The 26,639-nt window shown below is 35.9% G+C and overlaps 1 long non-coding RNA gene across 3 annotated transcripts in view; it reads left to right on the forward strand.

Moving 5' to 3' along the window:
* The first annotated feature begins 7,786 nt into the window (after positions 1-7,786).
* The window catches only part of LOC144369931 (uncharacterized), an 82,959-nt gene continuing 64,106 nt past the window's right edge, over positions 7,787-26,639 (forward strand). Inside the window, exons 1-3 of one of the 3 annotated variants that reach the window (XR_013429777.1) lie at positions 7,787-8,449; positions 9,397-9,530; positions 21,796-21,889. This is a non-coding gene — a long non-coding RNA (uncharacterized LOC144369931). The remainder of the gene's footprint in view (positions 8,450-9,396; positions 9,531-21,795; positions 21,890-26,639) is intronic. The other 2 variants (XR_013429776.1, XR_013429778.1) reach the window with 2 other exon arrangements.

Genomic DNA, 26,639 nt, shown 5'->3' on the forward strand with positions numbered 1-26,639 from the left:
GCTGAAAGAGAGTCAGCAGCATTGAATCAGGCTGGGCCCCGCTTAGTTCATTTGCTCCCATAGGATTCTCTGTAGGAGAAAACTCCATGATAAACACTGCAGGTAAGTTACCTGACCCACATTCTCATGCTTTTTTTCAAATTGAAGCTTACTTGCCATTACTGCACTGGTATCTTATTTGGTCACTGAATCACTCGTGAACAAGCTTTGATTCTAAATAAATTTATTTGCTCGTCCATATCTGATGTGAATGTATATTACATACATTGAAATACCCTATACTGAATAGACCTGAGTAGTATGGAATACAAAACTAAATAATGGATTTAAAATTGTTTCTCTGTTTACCAAATGTCCACCTGGCAGGAGTGCACTGTTAAACTGATTCTCCATCAATTCAACCCTCTACTTCTGAGCACTTTTGTTAAATCAATTAGAAAAATTCACTTTACATTTGGGTTCATTAGTTTATTAATTGCCTACCAGAAAAGTGAAACTCTTTGGCAGGCATCCTGTATGCAGTTTTCTGTAATCCTCTTGATAGAGTCTGCCTTTGTATTTCAGTAAAAATTTTCAAGATCTGATAAAAATAAATAGGGAATCTGAAATAATTATATAAATGGAGTAAAATTTCAAAGATTTCTGAAAATCTGTCTTTGATAAAATACTTTTATTAGGATGAGTTTAAGACACACTAACATTCATAATTGGGTTCAATTTGGAAACTGTTCATTGAGAATTTGCTATGTAGATATTATTCACTTAGGGGCTTTGAGAATTGAAAAAAATGGTAAGACTAGGAGCAATTAGGAGCTAGTGAAAAATAGGAGTTAATCAGTTTCTAGGTGGTCTATTGAGGGTTGGATAAGATTAAGGAAATCTACCTCCTATCAAGAACATGGCTAGAGCGAAGACAAGAAATAAAATGTATATATTTGTAAAGGTAATTTGACACTATTCAATTATAGGAAATAATGATTCTAATACTACAAATACACAATAATATAATAATAAATTATAATGGTTATAGATGTGTAAGTTTACACCAGGTAAATTAGAAACACAGTAGAAGTGAGAATATAGTTCCAAACCAGAAGATGGATTTTGCAACTTGTTAATCTAGCACTCTGTCTGAATAAAATGTTCTTTTATTATCCAAAGGGAAAAAATGTGTTCAGATATACTCTTTCTGTGAAAATCTTTCTGCTTTTCTTATATTATGCAGTCTAGTTATCTGAAATTAGTTGAGAAGCAAGACACAGAATGTTAATTAGCACTAAGCTCACATTCACTATAACTGATAATTTAGTATTTTTGGCCACACACATTTTCCATTTAATTTTCACAAGAGACATAAAAGGCAGCTCATCAATACATGTTTTGCACAGTACAGTGCTGGTGATCCAAATACTAAATTGTTTGTGGCATTCTGACTGGTTCTTGATGATAAGATTAATTTATAATTTTAAAATTAGCCACTTATTCAGTCTTAATGTACTGTTTGCTAAAACTTTCAGGAGTTTTAGCAAACTCCTGAAAGATATTTTTGAATATCTGATGTTCTCTCCATTTCCAGCCATGACCATCATAACGTATCTTTACAATTCCCCCAGGATTCTATAGCTCTTTGGTCATACAGACTTTCAAATTAAAATCTATTAGTATGTAAAATCTCTTAGAATCTCTGCTCTCTACAGAAACCTGTACTATGATTTGAAAGGTGAGTGTAAAGTATGATATATTTATTCTCCAGTCTTTGGTGAGCTGTTCTTCAATCATTTCCATGAACCATTTGCATAACAATCAGCCTCTATTTTTTAAAGTTAGAACCACTTGGCTTTCACCTAGGAAAAACTTTAGTATTAGTGTTGCTTTTAACTGATTTTAATTCTATCTATATGATTAAGTTGCCACACAAACTGAAAGAAAAATGGAAAATACAGGCTTAAAGATTCCTAAATGGCCACTCTTTTAAAAAATCTTTTTGTCGTTGTATATGGAAAGGATGCCTTTATTTTATTTGTACATGGTGCTAAGTATCAAACCCAGTGCCTCACACTTGCTAGGCAAGCGCTCTGCCACTGAGCTACAGCCCCAGACCTAAATGGCCACTCTTTAGTCAAAGATGTGGTGGTGAAAGAATGAGGATATTCATGATATAGAAAATGTTCACTCATGATCATAAAATATTCCCAAATACTGCAGAGAAGTAATCATGAAAGCAAACATCAATCCCAGAACAACATTAAAATTACAGAGGGGGTTAATAAACTATATTCTTACTTGTTGATGTCAATAATATGGCAAAATATTACCCTTTTGCTATAGCTTTCTACTTACTAAATTAAATGTCAATGTTTTTACTGCTTTGGAATAATCTATGATCTTCTGTAAGTTAGGGGCCATTGTAAGATACAAACATGGAAGAGCTCAGATTATTCCTAATGACATCAGATTTTCACATCAGTGATTCAGAAAATATGACTAATGATGCAATGAATGGTAAAATAATTTCTTTCACAAGCATTGAAAGTCCATATAAATTACCAAATTATTCTCAGACTGATATATAATTTCATCAATCTTGTATCTATGTGCATCTGAATTAATTAGTATATGTCAACACCACATTTCATATAATAAAATTTGAAATTATCTTCTAATGAAAAGTAGAAATGATAGCAGCTCTCAGAGTCTCAACCATTTGGTTTTCTAAACACTTATTACTAAGAAATTTATGAGTCAGGAGAGGGCAGTTCAAAAACAAAGAGGAGAGGTACTACAAAACGCTTTCAGCAAATGGTAGGTTAGCACACTGAAATAGCTTAAAATTTACTGAATTCTGTGCACCCATTATTATTAGAGCAACAAAATGCAGTGGATAAACTCTACCATGCAGGCATATATTATTATGCTTTCAGAGCACAGTAATATGCCAAAATCATGAAATGCCACAAGCAAGTGGCAAAACAAAGCAACTTCCTTTTGCATTCTGTTTAAATAGAGGTGTATGGTCCAACTTGTATAACAGGATTGTTAGGATCAGAGGAGTATATGCCTACCATATAGTCATTTCTCAAACAAACATTTTTTCCTTGAAAAAAATCATATATAATTTTTCTTCTCTATCCTGTATGTTAGTCCTAGTAGATACAGCATCCAAGTGTATCCAGTTCCAGTATCTAGGATGGTTCCATGGCACCAGGGTCGACTTATGCTTCAGTGTACCCAGGTCTAGACTTATCTTAGTAGTCCTCAATGTTAGGCTGAACTACATAGACTGAGGCTCATACAACATCCCTATAGATCCAGGCTCCTGGAACACTCCCAAATTCTGGCTCAAGTCTTATCCCAGTGGTATAGGCCATGGAAAATTCAGTTCTAAGTCAACTTCTATGGATACAGACTTCAGACTCTAACATGAAATTCTAGACCAATTTCTATGGACTTAGCCTCCAAGCCAATTCTCATAGACCCAGGCTCCAGATCCTTCTATGGAGATCCAGGCAATTAGTCCACCCCTCAGGACCTACAGTCTAGGCCTACCCTTTGCTAACCAAATGATGAGGGAAGCCTATTTAAGAACTCCAGCAACAAGGCATCTCCCACCAACTCCCCTGACAACCGACAGCCTGCCAGAATCTCTGCACATGCTACAGGTCTTTTTCAGGCAAAGTCAGTCTGCAAAGATTGAAATAACCTTCTCCTTCAAATACACAGACATTCTATTAATGAAATAAGAACACATCGATGTTCATAGCAGCACAATTCACAATAGGAAGACTGTGGAACCAACCTAGATGCCCTTCAATAGACGAATGGATAAAAAAAAATGTGGCATTTATACACAATGGAGTATTACTCTGCATTAAGAAATGACAAAATCATAGAATTTGGAGGGAAATGGATGGCATTAGAGCAGATTATGCTAAGCGAAGCTAGCCAAGCCCTAAAAAACAAATGCCAAATGTCTTCTTTGATATAAGGAGGGTAATTAAGAACAGACTAGGGAAGAAGAGCACAAGAAGAAGACCATCATTAAACAGGGTTGAGAGGTGGGAGGGAAAGGGAGAGAGAAGGGAAATAGCATGGAAATGGAACGAGACCCTCAGGTTTATACAAAATTACATACAAGAGGAAGTGAGGGGAAAGGGAAAAATAATACAAGGGGGAGGAATGAATTGCAGTAGTGGGGGTAGAGAGAGAAGAGGGGAGGGGAGGGGAGGGGAGGGGGGATAGTAGAGGATAGGAAAGGCAGCAGAATACAACAGACACTAGGATGGCAATATGTAAAGCAATGGAAGTGAAACTGATGTGAATCTGCAATCTGTATAAGGGGCAATATGGGAGTGCATAACCCACTTGAATCAAAATGTGAAATATGATATATCAAGAAATATGTAATGGAGGGGTAAGACAAGATAATACAAATGGAAGAAATGATTTACAGTAGAAGGGGTAGAGAGAAAAGGGGAGGGGAGGGGAGGGGAGGGGGGATAGTAGAAAATAGGACTGACAGCAGAATACATCAGACACTAGAAAGGCAATATGTGAATCAATGGAAGGGTAACTGATGTGATACAGCAATCTGTATACGGGGTAAAGTTGGGAGTTCATAACCCGCTTGAATCAAACTGTGAAATATGATGTATTAAGAACTGTGTAAGGTTTTGAACGACCAACAATAAAAAAAAAAAAAAAGAAATAAGAAACATGAAAAATTAACGTACTTTCCCATCCCAAAACACAAAAGTCTCAAAGTAGTTGACTCAATAGGAATAGAGATATGCAACCTAACAAAGAATTAAAAATAATCATTTTAAAGAAATTTGGTGAACTTTAAAAAATTACTGGAAAACAATAACAATTAAATGAAATTACAGAAATTATAAATGATTAAAATAGAATTTTAACAGAAAGATTCAAATTTTTAAAAATAAAAAAGCTTAGATATGAAAAATACCATGAATTCAATGAAAATATAGTAGAAAAATCAATACCAGAATTGATAAAGAAAAAGAATTTGTGAACTAAAAGGTTATTTAGGGATGGGGATATAGCTCATTTAATAGAGTACTTGCCATGCACAAGGCCTAGGTTCAATCCGCAGCAATACTGAGAGAGAGAGAGAGAGAGAGAGAGAGAGAGAGAGAGAGAGAGAGAGAGAGAGATGAATACAATAGAGGAAAGTTTATGGAAGTTATTGGAAAGTATTAAAAGTGAATATTTTAATTAGAGGAGTTTCAGAAGCAGAAGAGAAAGAAAAGGCAGAGTAGTTATTTAAAGAAATAGCATGAGAGTATTTTCTAAATATGGATAAAATATCTAGGTACAGGAAGGTCAAAGTTGTCAATCACATTTAATTCAAATAGGACACCAAGACATTATTAGAAAACTGTAAAAAAAAATTAAAAATTAAAAAAAAAACCAAGCACAAAGGGAAGATTCTCAAAGAGAAAAGAAGCAAATAACACACAACGATTATCAGTAAGACTTCTCAGCATAGACCTTACAGGCCAGGAGGGAGTAATATGATGAATTCAAAGAACTGAAGGGAAAAAAGAATCTCAAACAAGAGTACAGTGCCAAATAAAAATGTTCTTTAGAAATGGATAGATAAAGACTTTCTTGAACAAGCCAAACAAAGTTCAACAATTATGTCTAACAGTTGGCAAACTATAGAAAGGCAAATTTAATGTCAACATGATGGTCATCATGAGAGAAAATTTTACTCACATAAAATTTGTAATTTTTTACATCTATAGACAATTTACACTGTATTAATAAGCATAATCAGATATAATCATATTTTATTTATGGAATTCAAAATTTAAAAACTGTAAAATATTTTCAATGATACTGTAGTACAAAATAAGACTTATTACACTAAGGGTATTTCTTTATTGATAGGTATATAATTAAAATCATTTATTATCTTTTGAGCAATGGGAAGAAAATCTGTATTATGAAATCACAAACCAAAAGAGACCTCAAGTTGGTCTAGTAATATGAAAGAAAATGAACCTCAAAACCAAAACTACTATGTGAGCTAGAAGGCAGATTACCTGAGGAAGAAAACAATTCCATAAGTCTTAAAAATCCTAAATTTTTATGTTCTCCCAAAAGTTAAAGTACGTGAACACATAAAATGTTAGATCTATAAGCAAAATACTTAAACTCAATGACAAAGATGAAGTTTCCAATAGCACTTGTTCAATAATTAATAGAAAAGCTACACAGAAATTCAACAATTCATAGATGATAATCCTTACGAAATCATCAGAGAACCTGAACTAATTAACATTTACAGAACAAAATCCCATCACCAAAAAAAGAGCACTTCTCAAATGCACTCAGAATATTCAACAATCTAGACCACAGGTAAAACAAACATCAAAATGTATCATTGTTGATATTGTGCAAAGCATATGTTCAATATATATGGGGCTGGAGTCAATAGCTCAATGGTACAGTACTCAGTTGCATACTTAAAGCACTGGGTCCATTCCTGGGCAATACCCATACACATCCCAACATACACACACACACACACACACACACACACACACACACACACACACCAGAAAGAGACAGATAATGTATAACATCCCTAATATTTGGCAATCAAATAGCATAACTCTAAATAATCCATGAGTCAAAGATACAAATAGAATTTTTAAAAACTTAGACTAGATAGATGATATAAGTAAAATCATATAGTGTTGAGAAGAACATGTGTAGCATTGAATGTTTCTATTAGAACCAAAAGAGTTTTAAAATAATTAACCTGAGCATTGACATTGAAAAAAAATTCAATCTGTGTCAAAATATAACAAATATTAAACTCGGAATCAGTAAAATAAGATAAAAGAAAATGGATTTAAAAATTCAATATGAATCTGGATATTTAAAAAAAAACATAATTGTTAAATTCCTAACCATACTGATTGAAGAGGGGGGCAAAATTGTTAGTATCAGGAATAAAAGAAGAGGCACCTTCAATGCCCCCATACATATTAACAAGGAAATGATATAATACTACATAACTCTTGATCCCCAAATTTGACAATTTATGTAAAACAGATAAATTCCTGGAAATAGATTTTCTATTAGTTATTTGAAATGAAATGGAATCTTGAACTGGCAACTCTTCTTCCTAGGCCTAATAATTGGGATTATAGTTATGTGATCACAAATCATGTGTCACCATGTATTGCCTGTGTCCAATTTTTAAATTAATTTCTTATTTTGAATAAAGTGTGAAGATATATATATATATATATATATATATATATATATGTAAAGAAAATGTAATCAATTTGTTTTAATATGTATGAATAAGTACACATACCTTACTAAAAGGTCCCCATAGTGAAAGTAGAGTTTCATACTTGTACTGGCGGGTGGGTTCCTCAGAAGCAGGAAGCCTCTGCAGCCAAGCAGCTCTGGGTAGCAGGCTCTGCCCACCCATGTTCCAGCAGACTGCAGCAGCTCACCACCAATCTTCTCCAGGTTACCGGTGTTCGGAATCCAAGACAGGAAGTCCAGCCTCTAAGACACTAGGGCAACTAGCCACAGAACTTTTGCGGAGGTAGAGGTATATATATATATATATATATATATATATATATATATATATACCTCTTGGGTCAATGCCATTGGTTCACGTTTATGCTAATAAGGGTTTGGAAAACGTTGCAACACTATTGGTCCAAATTTATGAAGGTTCCGTGACACCACGCCCCCTGAGGGAAAAAGGAAGTGAGAGCACCTGAGCTAACCAATAGCGTGTGTCTATTGCCAAAGGACCATTAGCTCAGAGGCCATCATTTCCTTGCAGCGTCCAGAGCGTGGGAGCCACCACAGGAGTAGGGGCAGGAGCCAGCTTCGTCGCGTGGGAGCCGCTGGAGCCACAGGACCAGAGCTGCTGTTGCAGAAGCCCCCAAGGCCTCCGCCAACGCTGCTACTGGAGCCAACCCCCCTGCCCAGAGCCAATGTTGACGCCTCCACCAGAGCACAGGAAGGGCCAGAGTGCGGGAGGAAACGCTGCTATGTCTCCCTCTTCTGGACACCAGAGCCACCTGCTGCTGCCGCCACGTTCAGAGCACAAGAGCCAGAGCCGCCATCGCCCTTCTCAGCGATTAAGGAGCCGCCTCCCGCATCACCTAATCGCTGGAGCCACAACACCACCGTCTTGGACTCCAGGAACAGGAGCCGCTGCCAGAGCACAGGAGCCACTGAACGCTGGAGCCACGGCCGGCCTCGGTGAGTTCAGAGCTGCCCAGGACAGGACCCAAGCCAAAAGGACTCTGCGCACGGCTTGGCCATGGCCCTTAGGCGGCAGGAAGGACAGCCTCCGTCACTCCCACCCGAGTTCACCCGCGCATTCCTGGCTGCTCCCCCAGGGGCAGAAACCCAGCAGAAGATGTGGAGCACCTTGAAGAAGGAGGTACTGGGACCCACTCGGGGAGGGTGCAGGCTCTTTTGGTGAGGTGCAGTGGCTTTTCTGAGGTGCTCCTTGGCAGCAGGAGCCGCCACTTTAGAGGGCAGCTCATCTATTGGAGGCTTCTACCTCTACAGGGTTGGAGGGGTGGCCTGCGAGTTTGGGGGTTGTGGGGTAGAGACAAAGGGATACCGCTGGTGTCGGTAAGCTGTGTTAAGGGGCACCTTAAAGTGTCTGGGTGGAGGAACAGTGGGTCTCAGTGAGGGGATCTTAAAAGAGAGACAAACTCCTGGGGACAGGCAGGCCTGTTGGGGGGGGGGTGATGTTGAAAGGGGTTTCCAAAAGGGTCCTACCCTGCTGCGGCAATGGAAGAGGTTCAGTTTGGGGACATAAGGACTCCCTCAGGCACCTCCACATACTCAGTCCTTGGAGCGACCTCCAGGAGCCAAGAGGCCCCCCTCCCTGAGAGTTCCAGGTCAGACTCTGTGGACTGCTCCCTTGGCAGGCAGGGTCTTCTCATCCCTATCAGACCACACAGGAGGATGACAGACAGGCTTCTGCTGCTCCTCTGCCTTTTCACTCTCCTTAGGCCCACCTGGAGCTTATTCGTGTTCAAAAAAACAATTTGAAAAATGACTTGAAAAAATATCCATTTTTTTTCTTAGAACTATAAATGTCTAGTATGTATTTAACATTAGCTTTTGTGCTAGAAAATCAGTTGTTTAATTGTGGAAACAGTATACCACAAGTGTGTATATTTTATTTAGCAAGTAAAAGTTAAATTGATAATCATTCAGTGAAAATAAAAACAATGATAATATCAAAATCATCCAGTTTCATTGGTAATAATAATGAAAATAAAGATAACATCAAAATAATCTAATAAGAATTATGCAAAGTGTTTTAATGTTGTAACTTCACTACAATATTATTGACTTTCATTTTCATTTTAGGAAGTGATGCCCGAAGACCCTGAGAGACTTGCCTAAGTCATAGAGCTGGAATATGGAAAGTTTCTCTCACTCCAGGGATCACAGTGTACAAAAGAAATTTGTATACCTTATGAAGTTTTTCTTGTTGGAAATAGGTATGTAAAGTTTTCCTAGCATTAAATTATGACAGGAATATAAAAGGGTAGTGGGATGGGGCACATGTTTATGGGTAGATGGACTTTTCTGGTCTTGACAGCTCAGCCCAGGGAAGGGTGCCCTAGCAAACCTCTGAGTAACCACAGAGACCTGTACCTGTTTGGAAAATCCAGCAATGCACGTAGGCCCTGGAAATAATTACAGAAATTTATTGTGTTCCAAGAATGGTTATGAAAGTGACTGACCTTAGAGAATACAGGGGGAAGCTATTGGGACTGTCTGGAGATGGATGTGTCACACTGTTAAGGTAGTGAGAAGGACAGAAAGTGCAGCTGTGTCTGGAAAGCTTGGAGGAATTTCTTCCTGTGGGAGTTCTTTAGAAGTGAAAGTGCTTGAAATTGTAAACAGCATTATAGTCTATGAATGGGAGGGAATTATTCTTAGAGACAACTGCAATTCTGGTTTTGCTTATTTGCAAAAGATCTTTTTTTCCTTGGAGTATGTAGAAGGCATCACATATTTTACTACTCTACATTGTATTCTGGAGTGCCTGATTTGTGGAAGTCAATGTGAGCCATCTGTTTAAGAAAAGTTTATTTCAAAACCGAATTTGCAGTAAATTCTAAATGTCATTTACAATCTTTCATCTGTAGACTTAAAAAGTCACTTCAAGCTAGGCATGGTGGTAAACCCTTGTAATCCCAGCTACTAAGGAGTTTCAGGAAAGATGATTGCAAGTCCAAAGCCAGCCTCCCCAATTTAGAAAGACTATGTTTCAAAATGAAATAAAAAGGGGATTTGGGGTGTAGCTCAGCAGTAGAGGATGTGTTTGTGCTAGGATCAAAATTCAATCTCTATACTGTGTAGCAAAACAAAACAAATTACTTTTATTTGCACCAAAATGTTTTGATGTGAAAAATTTTCAAGACAAAGATGATATAATTTTGTTATTTTCTCCAATATCTTACTGTTTTGGTTATCTATTTCTTTGTATGTATAAAAATGGTGAAATATTAATCAGATGTATAGTGGGTAAATCTTAAAATACCAGTGGCTATAAAGTCTGTAATGTAAATATCTTTGTAATAGATTGAATCCCCTGGGTTATTAGAGATATCTGGATAATAGATTGAAGGCCCTGGATAAAGTTCTGATTTCTGTCATGAAAATTGGACACAGAAATCATTGAGGTGACATGTGACAGATGCATGTGCAGTGACTGATGGGAATGTTTCTTTAATGCAAATTGTTTATTGCTGTTTTGCATAGCTTAATGAACTACAAATCGCTACTGATGGACAATATATTCAGCATGTCAGTGATTATTTTTTATGAATGTTTGTGTATTTTCAGACTTTACAGCCACCTCTAAAGATCCAGAAGTAATCACTTAATTTAACCATGTTAAAAATCAAATTGAGCTGGGCATGGTGGTGCATACCTATAATCCTAGCACCTGGGGAGATTAAGGCAGGAGAATCAAGAGTTTAAAGCCAGCCTCAGCAACAGTGAAGTGCTAAGCACCTAAGTGAGACCCTGTGTCTAAATAAAATACAAAATAGTGCTGGGGATGTGGCTTAATGGATGAGTGCCCCTGAGTTCAATCCCAGATTACCCTCGCCTCAAAAAAATCAATTTGAAAAGGATACACTATTCTTTTTTTTTAATTGAAAAACAATAGAATTTTATTAGGCTCACAATTCTGGAGGCACTAAGAACATAGTGCTGGTTTCTGTTAAAGGTCTTCCTGATGGCATGATAACATCTCGGAGGGCATCATGTACTGAGGGAGCCAGCATGCTAGCTAAGTTCTCTGTTCCTGTAAAGCCACTAATGCCATCCTAATGACCTCATCTAATCCTCATTATCTCCCAAATGTACCACTTCTAAATACCATATGAATTAGGGAATTAAGTGTCTAACACATAGAATTTTAGGGAACACATTCAAACCATACAATAATAGAGGGACCAGCTCAGGCAAATGCCATGTTACTTAGTATTACAAAGTTTATTTCTAAAGCTCATAAAATATAAAATCTTCTGGTAGGCAGGTCACACTTTCATGATTGCAAATTACCTGTGACTGGAAGGGTTATTTATGTAAACGTATCCAGTGGGTGAATTCTTAAGGGTCAAAAACAGGAGTGCAGACTGACTTTTTACTGAATTCAAAATTGTCTGTAGGCCTTACTGAATGTAGAGTGTTTCTAAACATATAAGCATCCCAATCTTCTCTTGTCTTAATGTCTTTCCTAGATACTATCCCAAAGGAAAGATGTGAAACCTGGCATAGCTTTCTTATTTGAACTCTTTCTCCTTCATGGGAAACATGCCTGCCTTGGCCAGGCTGTGGGCTGGGCAATCTTTCCCCTGTGTGATAACAACTTGGATGTAGTGGAAGGAAAATTCAAATGTCCTCTTCTCTGAGGACATTATGACCGGAAATCCAGAAGTTTTAGGAAAATTGAAGATTTGATTTGCCTGGTCTTGGACCACTGGCTGTGCAATCTCTATTTTCAGGTTTGTGATATGATTGAGGATACACTATTCTTTATAAAATATTTTCAATATAGAATTTTTCCTAATTTGTTTCCTGTAACTTACCTTGTATAAGTTCAACTATCAAAAACCAAATAGTCCAATTATATAAGTGGACATCCATGATCACATTGCTTCTTTTTATGATTTGATAGCTTTTTAAGGTAATATAGTAGGAAAATTAATAAGTGTAAGTTTGTAATTATGGAGAAGGGGACTTTTTTAAACAAATAAACTTAAAGAGCTCTTATGTCAGCTCCACTACTTTTAATGAAAAGACTGTGATGCTGTTATCATGATGGATAATCTGAGAGACACAACCAGTGACACATTCTTGACAGAAGTCATTAAAATAAATAAGATAGAACCAATGGGTTGCTTATGAGTGATAAGTAATGTGTAGTCTTACCAATTACATCCTTTGGAAAATGCTGAGGTATGATAAATGAGACTTTTCACTATGGACTATTCTAATATAAATATGACTAAATGTACAGTTTTCTCAATTCCAGTGTTTAAATATTGCTTAGTAGTTTCATTAGGCTCTATATGTATCTCAAACATGGATTGATATATTTTGAAGGATTTTAAACTGTTTGAAGCTATGTCCTCTTTTTGCTCTATAATGAACATATAACAACTTGACTGCCTGAGTCTTAAAAAAAATGTGCATTTGTTGGAATTCTTTTCAAAATGAAATCTTATACTTAGTCCATCAGTTTAAGCTATGTTAACTGAACAGTAACACTTTCATGTTTTGGAAATGTGTAATATTATTTGAGGGCTTTATCATATTTTAAGGAACAAAACATTATAGGATTAAATATAATCTTCCTAGATGATAAAATAAGATTATTTCCAGAAATCTTATTGCAAAAATTCTTTCCTTGATTTTTATCTTCTTTCATTTGAAAATAAAGCAGATTCTCCAAACTTGTTACTACCTGCTGTGTGCAGAATAATATGCTGGTTGGACAGCCCCCCTGGGAGGTAGAGTGAGCCCAGATGCCTCTTTTCTTGTTTATTTCATTCCTAGAGGCCATTTGTTACAGGTCTTTATTGTGTTTCCAAAGTGGTCAACCATCTTGAATTCAGTTCTTATCTTCAGTGGAGTAAAATAAGATATTAATACATTTGACTTGTAAATAAGTAAAGCTAAAGAAATGAGTTCTCTCAAGGAAGGTTGGCCGCATTTTATTCATGATTAAAATTCATGATTCTCTAAACTGTGGGTTAGAGCTAAGGAAGTGGAAACTTGGAGAAGAAGGAAGTTTACAGGTCTATATTTGGAATCTGCATTTCTTTTGTTCAGAGGCAGTGGCATTACAAAGGAATAGAAATTCCCAAGGATTTTTTCAAGCAGAGAACACTATTTGGGAGACCATGTTGACAGTGTCTCAGTGTCTCTGGGTTCAGAGGGCAGAACCAGGCTGGTGGTATCCTTCAGTTGGCTAAGTGGTTTCAGGTCCACTTGGAAGGAAGAATGGATTTGGCATCTCTGTGAAAGGTCTCATATGTCAGGTTTTTGGGAAATCTATGAAGTACTTGAGTGGGATCTCTTGAAAACTATGTGAGGTCTCTGTGTTGCTAGAGAAACTCTAGATAGAGCACAGGGGTGGGAGGGGAAGAGAGAGGCAGGGGGTTAACAAGGATGGTGGAATGTGATGGGCATCATTATCAAAAGTACATGTATGGAAATACAAATTGGTGTGAACGTACTTTATATACAGAAATATGAAAACTTGTTCTGTATATGTGTAATAAGAATTGTGATGCATTCTGCTGTCATTTATTTTTTAAAACTCAATTAAGAAATTTGTAAAAAGAGAGAAAAAATTACACTGAATAGTGGGTTTTATGATGGTATATTTGTATATGTACCTTATAATTTTTTTTAGTTGTAGATGAACACAACACCTTTATTTTATTTATTTTTATGTGGTGCTGAGGATCAAACCCAGTGCCTCATATATGCAAGGCAAGAACTTCACCCCTGAGCTACAACCCAAGCCCATGTACCTTGCAAAATGTGATAGATTTAAATACTTAGTACCCCCTTGTCCTCCCTTCCTCCATTTCCTCATTCCCTTTCTCTACGTTACTGCTCTTCCTTCTATTTTCAGGAGATCCCATTTTTCTTGCTAAATTCCACATTTGAGAAAAAACATGGTTCTTGATTTTCTGAGTCTACCTTATTTTGTCTAACACAGTGTTCTCCAGTTCCATCCATTTCCCTGCAAATGACATAATTTTGTGATTCTTTATGCCTGAATAAATTCCATTGTGTCTGTATATCACATTTCCTTTATCCATTCATCTATAGACTGATACCTAGACTGGTTCCATAAATTGGTAATTCAGTCAATAATTCACAATAGTGAATAGTGCTACTATAAACATGGAGAGGCATGTGTCACAGTTGTATGCTGATTTTAGTTCTTTGGATAGATACTGAGGAGTAAATGGTTATATTTGATGATGGTGGTTCCTGTAGGTATTTCTGACAGTGGAAATAGGGAAGCATTCTCCCAGTGAGCAAATTCCCAGGAGGTAACTGATTCCCATGATTGGAATGCCCAGCTATTCCCTGCTGAGGTTATTAAGATAACTATGTGGATGCACTACCTGGTTTACATAGTGACATCCTTTGAAGGAGAGATGCTATGTGTTTGCATTAACCTGCACCTTATCTTAGTTAGCTAGCACTCAGGGTTAAAGGAATACTGGTCAAAGTGTAATCACTGGTAGTGGGTAATATGTAACTTTTTGGGTTATTAAAGATGATGGCAGAGAGGGGTAGGCATTCCTTTGTTGCCATAATTCTGTCTGTACCCTTCCCTATGTGTCTGTGTCTGTCCTTTGTGCACCTCTTCCACAATTCTCCCAGCATACGTGTTCCTTTACAGGATCCAATCCTAGTCTTGGGGGAATCTCCATAATGATTTCCATATTAGCTGTACTAATATAGATACCTACAAATGATTTGGATGGTTCTCTCCCCCACCCCATTCTGCCAGCATTTATTGTTATTTGTATTTTTAATGGCTGTCAGTTTAAGTGGAGTGAAATGAAATTTCAGTGTAGTTTTGATTTCCATTATCCTAATGACTCTAGTTGTCAAACATTTTAAAAATAATTTTTGGCTGTTTGTACTTCTTCTTTTAAGAAATGTCTGTTTAACTTCTTTGTCCATTTATGGCATGCGTTTTTTGGAGAAGTCCTTAATATTTACTGAGTTGGAGATGTCCTATTAAGTAAGTCATTATCTGTACCTATATGTTGGAGCTATTCCTTTTTTCTCTTCTATCAGTTGCAAAGTTTAAGGTCTTTTCCTAGGTCTTTGGTCCAATTGAGTTGACAGAGTGATAGATAGGTATCTATTTTTAATCTTATGGTATCCTGTTTTCCCAGCATCACTTTTTAAGGAGGCTTTTTTGTTTCCAGTGTAACTTTTTGGCACCTTTGTGGGTTTGTTTCTGTGTCTTCATTCTGTTCCATTGATCAACATATCTAAATGTATGCTAGTACCAAGCTGATTTCATTACTGTGACTCTGTAGTATAATTTAAAGTTAGGCATTGTGATACCTCCAGCTTTAGTCTTTTTACTCAGATTTGTTTTGACAAGCCAGGGTCTTTTGTTCTTCTGTATAAATCTTTGGATTTGTTTTTCTGGTTTTGAACAGAATCTTTGGTATTTTCATGTAAATTACATTGGATCTGCAGATTGATTTTGGTTGTATGGTCATTTTAACAATATTAAATCTCCCTACCATGAACATTTGTGGTCTTTCCATCTTTTGGTGTCTTCCTCAACTTATTTTTTCCATGTTTTGTAAATTTTCCTTGTAGAAGTCTTTTACCTTTTTGGTTAAATTTGTTGCTGTTTTATGTTCTTGGAAGCTACTGTTAATGATTTTTTTCCCCTAATTTCTTTCTCAACAGATACATCAGTAGTGTATAGGAAAGTGATTGATTTCTATATGTTGATTTTGTATTCTGCTACATTGCTGACTTTGTTAGTGTACTGGTGGAGCTTTTTGGATCATCTAAGTTCAGGATAATATCATCTGCAAACAGAGACAGTTTGACTTTTCTATTTGAATCCCCTTTATTTCCCTTTCTTATCTAATTTCTGTGGCTAGAGTTTCAAAAACTATATTGAACAGGAGTGGTGAGAGTGGACATCCTTGACTTGATCTTGATTTTAGAGAAAATGCTTTCAGGCTTTCCCTATTCTGTACAATGTTGGCACTGGGTTTGTTGTTTATGGCCTTAATTATGTTAAGGCCAGTTCTGCATATCATCATCAGCAGGATGATCACCAGCAGTGTCAGCTTGAGTGGAGAGTGGTTGCCTCAGGGTTGCAGGTGGCAGCTGAAGACACCCTGCACAGCTGTAGTGCAAAGGTTTGGGTAGCAGGCACCCCTAGGCAGTGACTCTGGGGTGGGAGGCTGTGAGGCATAGAGGCAGACACACTGCAAGGCTTTTCTCTGACCCTCCCTTGTGCCTAGGCAGACAGGGGGCAGGAAGAAACTCAGCATCAGGGCACTGCTATCCCCTCATTGCTACCTGGAACCCAGGACCTTCACACCTAGAAATCGCAGTAGCAGCTAAATGTGCTCCCATAGTGGACTCGGTGTATCTGAGGAGAGGGGTTGAGCACTGGGATATGCTGAGGCCACAACACTTTCTCTGGTTTTCACCCACCAGCAGATCCCTCGTCCCCCAGAGACACCAGATTTTAAACAGTGGCTGCAGCAGCAGCTTCTTGGCCCGGGTATGTTGTACTTCTAATCATGTTGAGTCTTAGAATTTTTTGGTTTCTTGTCAGATTTATTTGATGATCCACTCATCATTACAGTGTGTATTGTTTAATCTCCATGTCTTTGTATATGTGGTTTACTTCTTGCTGCTGATTTTAAATTTTACTCCATTACCATTGAAACAGGTTATGTGGAATCATTTCATTTTTTTCATATTTGCTAATGATTACTTTGTTAACTAAAAGATGATCTATTTTGGAGAAAGCTGACAAAAGCGTATTCAGCTGTGTTGGATAAAATACTCTATAATATGTGTTAAATCCATTTGATTTCCTGTTTGATTTAACTCTTTAGTACCCTGGTTAATTTTGTATGTGGATGACCTCTTAGAGAGGTATATTGCAATCACCTGCTATTATTATATTGGGTCCTGTGTGAACCTTTATGTTGCATTGTGTTTTATGTCATCAGATGCACCAATGTTTGGGGTCTAAATGTTTAATATCTTTATATTTTCTTTTTGGATTGTTCTCCTTACCAAGATATCATGACCCGCACTTTCTCCTCTAATTTTTCTTGAATCTACTTTGTTGGGTATAAATAGGTTTTCCTGTTTGCTTTAAAGTTTCATTTACATGAAATGTCATTTTTAAAATTCTTTTAGCCTGTGAATATCTTTGACCATAGATATATTTCTTTCAGGGAATAATAATTGAGTCTTATTTTTTTGTCCAGTGTTATGATCTATGTTTATTATTTGGAAAAATGAGACCATTTATATTCAGTGTCATTAGAGAGGAAGGTGTTACTTCTTACCTATTTTATTTACATTTAATGCTTGCTTCTATACTGATTGATATATGTTCACCCCCAGTTGTAATGTCATTTATTCTTTTTAAGATCTCCTAGTGGTTTATAATCTTTTTCTATGTGTATTTGCTGCAATGCTGGAATAGTAATAATGAACTCCTTTCATTTATGCTAATCTTGATAGGTTTTTATTTTTTTCTTCAATTTTGATAGTACAATTCTTATGGTTTATTGGATAGAATGATCTTTGTTGGCTGTTATTTTCTTTCAGACTTGAAATACTTTGTTCTAAGCTGTCCTAGACATTAGGGTTTCTGTTAAGAAATTATATGTTAATCTGATATATTTTTCTCTTAATGTGACCTGGCTTTTAAAATACTTTCTTTGAACTGAAATTTTAGCATTGTAATTATGATAGGATGTGAAGAAGTTTTTTTTTGTTTGTTTGTTTTTCTTTTGGCCTGGTCTATTTGAGGTTCTAAATACTTCCAGTATCAGGATATTCATCTTATTCCCAAGTCTTCAGGAATTTTTCTGCCATTATATCACTGCCATGAACCTGTATCTCTGATCCTTCTTTAATGTCTGTGAGGATTAAGTGTGGTCCCTTAATATTTTCTCAGTTCTTATTAGATTTATAGTTTCTTTTTTTTTAAGATATCCACCTTATTTTCAAGCTCTAAAATTCTGTCCTCTACTTAATCTAATGTATTAGAGAAACATATCCAATTCAATTTTTGATTTGATTGGCATTTTCAAAATTTCTGTTTGTTTTCTTTAATAACTCTATCTCTTCATTGAATTTAGCATTTATATTCCGTACTGACTTCCTTAATTTATTCAGATTTTTTTGCATCATCTGATAATCCTATAATTTTTAAATTATCATTTTTTAAAAATTTTTGTACCCAGTATTTGGATATTTTTGAAGTCTGTTGTTGATGAATTATAGACATTAAGAGGTGTCTTAATACAATTTTTCATATCACTTATATTCTTATGTTGAGATTTGCATATCTGTTTAGATTGGTTTCTTTTATATATATATATATATACACACACACACACACACACACACACATACTGTAGATGTACCTTCATTTTATTTTATATTGGTGTTGAGAATTGAACCCAGGGCCTCATGCATACTAGGCAAGTGCTCTAATGCTGAGCCACAACTCCAGCCACCTTTTTTCCACTTTTATGTAAGGGTATTCTTAGGGAACAGCCTTATCTTAGCAAAGTGTTCTGGGATATCAGGTTGTTGTGAATTGTTGAACATATTTCCCAGTGGTTTTTGTAGTATATTTACTCTACTAATGTTTTTGGTTGTGACTAGTGATCAAAGCGAACATTCCAAGTTGTATAGTATATCAGAGCTTGAGGATTGCACTTTCTCTGTAGATTTCTTAGGATCTTTCTAGTAGATCGACAATTGTGTTGTCTATATCACTGTATATACATATCCCCCATGGTTGATATTCTAGATTTGGCAACTCTGTATATTCTAAGAGTGTATAACAGTAACCTATGTTGAGGTTTTTTTGTGTGTTATTTCTGTCTACTGTTTCTGTAGGAGCATATGTCCATGGGTAAGTTGAGCCTTCTCTCTAACTTCTACTTAGGCCATGGTTGTCAGTTTGGGGGTTCCCACTATTCTTTGTGTTAAATTATTGCTGAAGTTTGAGCATAGTTGTTATGTGTGGAATTAGGTACATAATCTCTTAGCTGGATTGGGGATGTAACTCAGGAGCAGAGCATATGCCCCAACAATTTGAAGTGACACATTTGATGCCCAGCAACTAGGGAAAAGAGAAAATGCAGAACAGTAACAATAACAGGGAACAATCTACAATATTCAAGTAAATACCAGGTGTCAATTATGATATCTACAATACTAATAATCAGAAATTAAAACAGAAACATAAGCAGCAGTGAACTAGATTTAGAATTAAACTAAACATTGAAAGTCAGCTACATCATCCACAGTACTAGTACCTGCAAAAACATGAATGGTGGGAGCAAGAATTATATAAACTAGTTTTAAAAGATGGCAAAAATACAGTTCATTCAGAAGGAAGAAAATGGGAAAGGAAGTCAAAAGAAAGGTTAGAATATTCCAAAGGTGAAAAAGATAACATAGAAGAGAGGTAGAAAGTGAAGGCCATAATGAAGGGGAGAAAATAACAAAATTTAAAAAATGAAAATAGATTGACAGGTTGATAGAGAACAAGAGAATTTAACTATTAGAGGGAAAAGCTGAGAAAATCAACCAAAAGTAAAAAAGAAAAAGCACCCACAAAACAAAATAGTAAAAGGATAATAAAAAGAGAAAAATGATAAAAAAAATCTCTTTATATATGTGTAACATGAATGAATCAACATATACAACAAAAACAAAAAATCATTTTTTAAACTTTTTTAATTTGAAGATGGACACAATACCTTTATTATTATTATTATTTTCAAGGTGGTGCTAAGGATTGAACCCAGCGCCTCACACATGCTAGGCAAGTTCTCTACCACTGAGTTATAACTCCGGCCCCCAAACAAAAAGTTCTTAATAAAAAATGAAAGAATTTTCTCTACTGAGGTTGTCAAAACTGTGGACAAGGACAGATATTTACTACCTATGCCACACTGTCCTTCTTTTCATTTTTTTCTTGAGCTGTGTACCCCTTAGAGAGAGCAATGTTTGGGGTGATTCAGCCCTTACTCTTGTGTTGTTCAACAAGCTGCTGGCTGCAGAGGCCTAGGTTCAAAGCTGGTTTTCTGCTCCCTACATACTGGTCCAAGGTAGGATGGAATGGGAAGTACTGTCTCCTGAAGTTTGGGTTGAAACAACTAGATGGATGCATCCCCAGGTTGAGTTCTGAGTGGAAAGTTCTGATGGCTGAGGTCTAACTCTGTGTAACTTTGTTGAGTGGAGTCTACTGGATAGAAATTAGGTGAACACAACCCCAGATGCTTATCTCTTCTGGGCATCTGGATATCAGGTGACTCCTGAGAATTCTACTTGTAGGGCAGGGAAACCAACTGCCCTGGGTGGAGGGGGTGCAGCAGTTCTTGTGTATTCCACCATCAACTATGGCCTTCTAAGGCTTCATCCTCGAATTCAACCCTCCTCAGCTGATTGTGAAAGCCACCAGAATCAAAGGGAAAGTGAGTTGCGCTTCATTCCAAATTTCTGATCTCAGTGCCCTTGGATGCAATCTTCTTTGTCTCTTTTTCAATGACTTTTTGTCAGGTGCACCCTTGGCCACATGATAGGAGTTGGCCAGGACAGTCTGGAAGTGTTTGCTGTGATCTCCCTGGTTCCCGCAGCAGCACTAAGCAATAGATCAACAAATTTGATTCACATTGTGAGGGGGCTACCCTGGTTGCCTGAGGAGAGTGGGTAGCATAAAAGGTGGACGTTGATGTCTGCTATTGAGGTCAAAAACATGTCACTTGGATTTGGAGGATGCTGTAGGAAAAATATTTACATGGCTGGATTAGAAGCAGCCTTAGAAGAGAACCAGAATGACTGGCTATTGGGAAACAAAGATGTCAGTGATTCTACTGGGTCTTCCTTGAACAACTGGTGAGATGATAATACCCTTCACCCAAGGGACCAGGTGTGGGACCATGGGTTTGATTTCACACCTGGTATGTTTATGGTGTATTTGAGGATTCATAATAAGGCTGACAAGTTATCAAAAACTCAAAGCTAGGTTGGGACTATAACTATCATTTTCTTCATAGGTGTTAACAGAAGTCACTGGCATGGGAAAATGGATTATTAGATTTTAGAGTCAATACTGTATCCACTTCCAGCTGATGATTTTGGGGAAGATCTTGATGTCTAAGTGAATTTATAATTGTATGGGAATATTAGATGAGTATTAACAGTTGTGCTAAAATTATACTTTAACATTTAGCCTAAATGTGAAATTGCATTTGAATAACTGATTTGGCCTTCTAGCATATTCTAATTAATAATTTAATTATATACAATTAATTATATATCACACAGACCAGAGTGAATTTATAGATAACTTCCTTTTTTTTCCTTTCCATAAAAAGTAACACTGCATGAAACCAGCTTTTATTCCAGAAGAAAACCCCTGTAGGTTGTATCCTCAAGATCTTTTGATTTATCTTTCCTTAGGGCTATTGTCCTCATCTTGGGCTGGATTATGATAGCCATTAGTTTCTAAACCTTCATGTTAAGGTTGCCTGCTGGCTCTTCCCACACTGATCAGGTATGTGAACTTTCAGTTAAGCACTCAATCAGCATATGAAAAATATGTTTAATCATCCCAAAGTAATGTTTTGGATTACCTAATAATCAGAAAATTCAAGCTAAATTGCCTGAGAAGAAGTTTTTATTAAAAATGGATATTTTTAACCTTCAATAATATCAACACTTTCACTGGTTAATGGAGATACAGAAACTATTATACATTGTTCCTTTGAAGGGCAATCAAGGAATGTTTATTAAAAGTATACATGTGCATATCTCACTCTTTAGAAATTACATTTCTAAATATCTGATCCAAAAAAATAATTTTTCTCAAGTCAGACAAATGTATTTGTATATCTTCCATTATTTCAACAAATGGAATTTTTAATTTAATGCCTAGAAAGTATGACAAGAAATGGCCTCTTAAAGAATCATGCTACCTTGCTATATTAATGTTTGTACCACCAAATGGATTTGTTTGAACACATATGGTGAACACAGAAAACAAAGAATGAAGCAAGGAAGCATTAAGAAACAGAAAACAAAAGAAAGTGACACAAGTACTCCCAAACATTTGGAATTTTGAGACAAACTTCTCTAACAAAACCTAAGAGTCTGAAGTTGATTCTTTTACCAGCTACAGCCATTAGCATTAGATAAAGGGTCTTAAAAAATATGCAGGGTGCAGATAAGTGGGAAACTAGGCCTCCTGTAGCCTTCCCTTATACTTTCTGTTTGCCTCTAAAATGAGTCCTTTGCCTGTTTTTTACATATGTGTGGGTTTTTCATCTTAAAACTGACACCAGTAAAATTGGTTAGACACTTAATAAGTCTGATACTTTTGGTAGAAATAAGACACAAATGTCAACAAAGCTAAGGAGCAACCTTAGTGATTTGGTCTTACTCTAATCAATTGAGGAGATTTCCTTAGCTCAGAATTGCTTAGGTAATTGTAATTTTCTTCCCCCATGAAAGCAATAATTTAAATGAGCTTTCTTGGATGAGTTTAAATGTTATTTCTGTTTCTAATGTTGTGTCCTACTACAGGGGACAACACAACACTCATCTTAGGAGTGACACATAGTGACTGATGAATACATCTCTGTTAAATGAGCTAGAAAGAGCCTCTCAGAGGCCTAGAGAAGTAATTATTTGCTCATATTAATAATTGTTCTAAAAATTAAATAATATTAGGGGAATAGGTTCCTTTATAGTTCCATTGCCCACTTCTCAAAAGGATAGAATATGACACTAACATGGATTTATTCTCACTTTATGCATCAAACCTGTGAAAACAAAATCTATGTTGCATACTGTCCAAAAATAGGACAAATATCATTATGATCAAATAGAATGTGACTAAAAAAGCCACTAATCTCATAATATACCATACATGTAGAAACACTGTGACAAGTGAATGGAGATATAACTGAGGTCACTAGAGTCAGGCAAATTGGTGTGGATCAAGTTTGTCCATAGAACTGCACTTTGAAGGAAGTTTTCTGGGATTGAACATAAGCATTAACTAAGAAAGAAGTTTGGGCAATTATCTGCTGCAGCCCCAAACAAATCCAAATAAATAAATGGCTGCAAGAATAATTCAAGTATCAGTTTGTCTCTCTTAGATATCAAATCTCCAAATGTATTGATAATAGTAAAATAGGTTTTGCCAATCTGACAATCCATTTCTCATGTCCTAGTGAAATCTCTTAAGTTTTTCAATTTGAAGAGGCAGGAAGTGGACTAATTTCTGATTTTTATTTTCTTAAATATCTTTCTGTGTTCTTTCTTTCTTTATTATTATTACTTGTTCAAAACATTGACATATCATATTTCATACATTTGATTCAAGTGGATTATGAACTCCCATTTTTACCCTGTATACAGATTGAAGAATCACACCGATTACACATCCACATTTTTACATACTGCCATACTAGTGTATGTTGTGTTCATTATTTCATTATTGGTGTTTGTTTTTCTACCCCCATGATGAATTTTACTTTTGTTCATATTCTGGATGCTGTGCACAGGTAAAGAGATTTAAAGTTAATGTAATTTTAATTATGACCAAAGTTACATGACTAATGATCTCTAAGGCATTTTTTACAATGGAACATTTCCGCATATAAGGACTTTCTAACAAAGATCATCTCACTGAATGGCTCTTTCCAAACAGTCTCAGCTATATTCTGCACACTATCACCATGGTGGCATTATAGTGTGATGGCCTTATATTAATGTTCTATTTTCTCTCTGCTATGCTTTTTAATGACATTTGCATTTTTATGTTACACTTTGTTAACAGACTGCATGATATCAGATTACATGTTTTCCTAGTATCAAACCATTTTATATGAAGCCTTACAGAATTTGAATATAAAGTCTTAATCAACTAGTATCTGTATGTTTATAAATGAAAAAAATAGTAATAATAATAAAAAAAGAATATAAACTTGGTAATCCAGGTAGCTCTTGGCATTTTCCTAAAAAAGAGAATCTTTTCAAACTTAATGCGGGTTTCTAATTCCCAGTCCCTGCCACCAGCTCTTGTCTACTAATGAGTCAGTAAGAATGTGCTGAGCCCATTCTTCATCACAAATGTTTTTCTTCATTTGTGACGGCTGAATCTGACAAAGCAAGTTAAATGATTTTTTTCCAGTTTTTTTGAGTCTATTCCTGGCATCCAGCTGCAAGCACCTGGAGAGTCTTCTCTGGCCACTCTATTATGCCAGAGATTACACAGTGTGTGCAGTGACACCTGCTGGAGATAACTGGAGGTGCAGACAATACGCAATGGGTCAGAGTACACTCTCTTCCTCCAAACCATGATCTCTATTTAAAGATTTATTTTAGCATCTAAATCTAGTCTACTGCCTAGGCTTGTTATTAACACATGGTCCTTCATTGTGCCAATGACAGCTGAAGACTAAGCTTTCACCAATAACTTAACTATTAATTAAACACTTCTTTCCTGGAGAGAAGCCTTCCTCTCTCAATTAGAATAAAATGACAGAAAAGGTATTTCAGAACTAACAAGCTAAAGTGGCAAATGAGTGTTACTTTGCATGTTAGCTATGACTCATTTTCAATAAGAGCAGTGTACTAGTTTCCTTGGGTGGCCATCATAACGTACCACAAACTGGGGGCTTATGCCACAGAGAATTGTTTCCCCTATATTCTCTCTAGTAGTTTCAAAGTATCCCGTCTTACATTAAGGACTTTAATCCTGACTAGATTTTTGTACAGAGTGAGATATGGGGATCTAGTTTCCATTTTTCTACATATGAATGTCCAGTTTTCCCAGCACCATTTGTTGAAGAAACTGTTCTTTCTCCAGTATTTGGGCACCTTTATTGATAACTGGTTGCAGTGTGTATTTATATCTGGGTTCTCTTTCCTGTTACATTGCTCTATCTGCCTCTTTTTATGCCAATATTATACTGTTTCTGTAAATATAACTATCAAGTATAATTTGAAATCAGGTATCGTGGTGCTTTTAGCATTACTCCTTTTCCTCAAAATTGCTTTAGCTATTCTGGATCTTTTTTGCTTATGTATGAATTTTAGAATTGGTTTTTCTAGTTCTACAAAGGATGTCATTGATATTTTGCTGGAGATTGCTGTGGATTGTAGATTGCTTTGGGTAGTATGACCATTTTATGAATTCTGATTCTCCTGATTCATGAACATAGTAGGTGTTTCCAATTTCTAGTGTGTTCTTCAATATCTTTCTTCAGTACTTTGTAATTTGCACTGTAGCAACCTTTCACATACTGATAGGTTTATTCTGAGGTATTTCTTCTTCTTTTCTTTCTCCTTCTTTTCCTTCTCCTTCCTTTTCCCCTCCTCCTTCTACTTATCTTCTTTGTTGTGAATAAGATAACTTTCCTAAGTTCTTTCTCAGAGAACTCATTATTGGTGTATAAAAACGTGACTGTTTTTGCATGCTCGTATTGAGCATAAAAGAAACTTGAGTTTTATGCTGAATATATCAGTTTTAAAAGTATTTTGATGGATTTTTTCCACAGTGTTCTAGGTATATAATCATATCAGGAGAAAGGAAAATAATTTGACTTCCTACTTTAATCTTGATAAACCATTCACTTTCTCTTGCCTAATTTATCTGGCTAAAAATTCTGGTACTATGTTGAATAAGGAATAAGGATGGTGAGAGTGGGCATCTTTGTTTTGTTCCTGATCTTATAGGAAGTGTTTTCAGCTTTTCTCAGTTTATATAATGTGTAGCCTTCACTGTGTTGAGTCATGATCCTACTATATGTAATTTTTTCAGGGTTTTCATCAAAGAGATGCTGAATTTTATCAAAGGATTTTTTTGTATCAGTTGAGATAATTGTATGCTTTTTATCCTTGAATTTATTTATGTGCTTTATTACATTTATTGATTTGTATTTGTTGAATTGCATCCTTGGAATGAAACATACTTGATCATGGAATATTATCTTCTTAATGTCCTATTAAATTGGAAAGTACTTTACTGAAGACTTTTATATCAATGTTTATCAGAGATTTTGGTCCATTGCTGTCTCTTATCTTACAGGTTTTGTTAACAGGTTAATACTGATTTCATAGAATGAATTTGAAAGCTTTTTTCCCCTATTTTATGAATTATTTTGTGCAGTATTTGTGTTAGTTTTTAAAAATTTGGTAAAATTCAGGAATGATTCCATCTGGTCTTAGGATTTTTTTTAATCAGAAAACTTTTTATTATTGCTTTAATCTTAATACTTGCAATTGATCTATTTAGG

The sequence above is a fragment of the Ictidomys tridecemlineatus genome, chromosome 13 (genome assembly GCF_052094955.1).
Source record: "Ictidomys tridecemlineatus isolate mIctTri1 chromosome 13, mIctTri1.hap1, whole genome shotgun sequence".
Lineage (NCBI taxonomy): Eukaryota > Metazoa > Chordata > Mammalia > Rodentia > Sciuridae > Ictidomys > Ictidomys tridecemlineatus.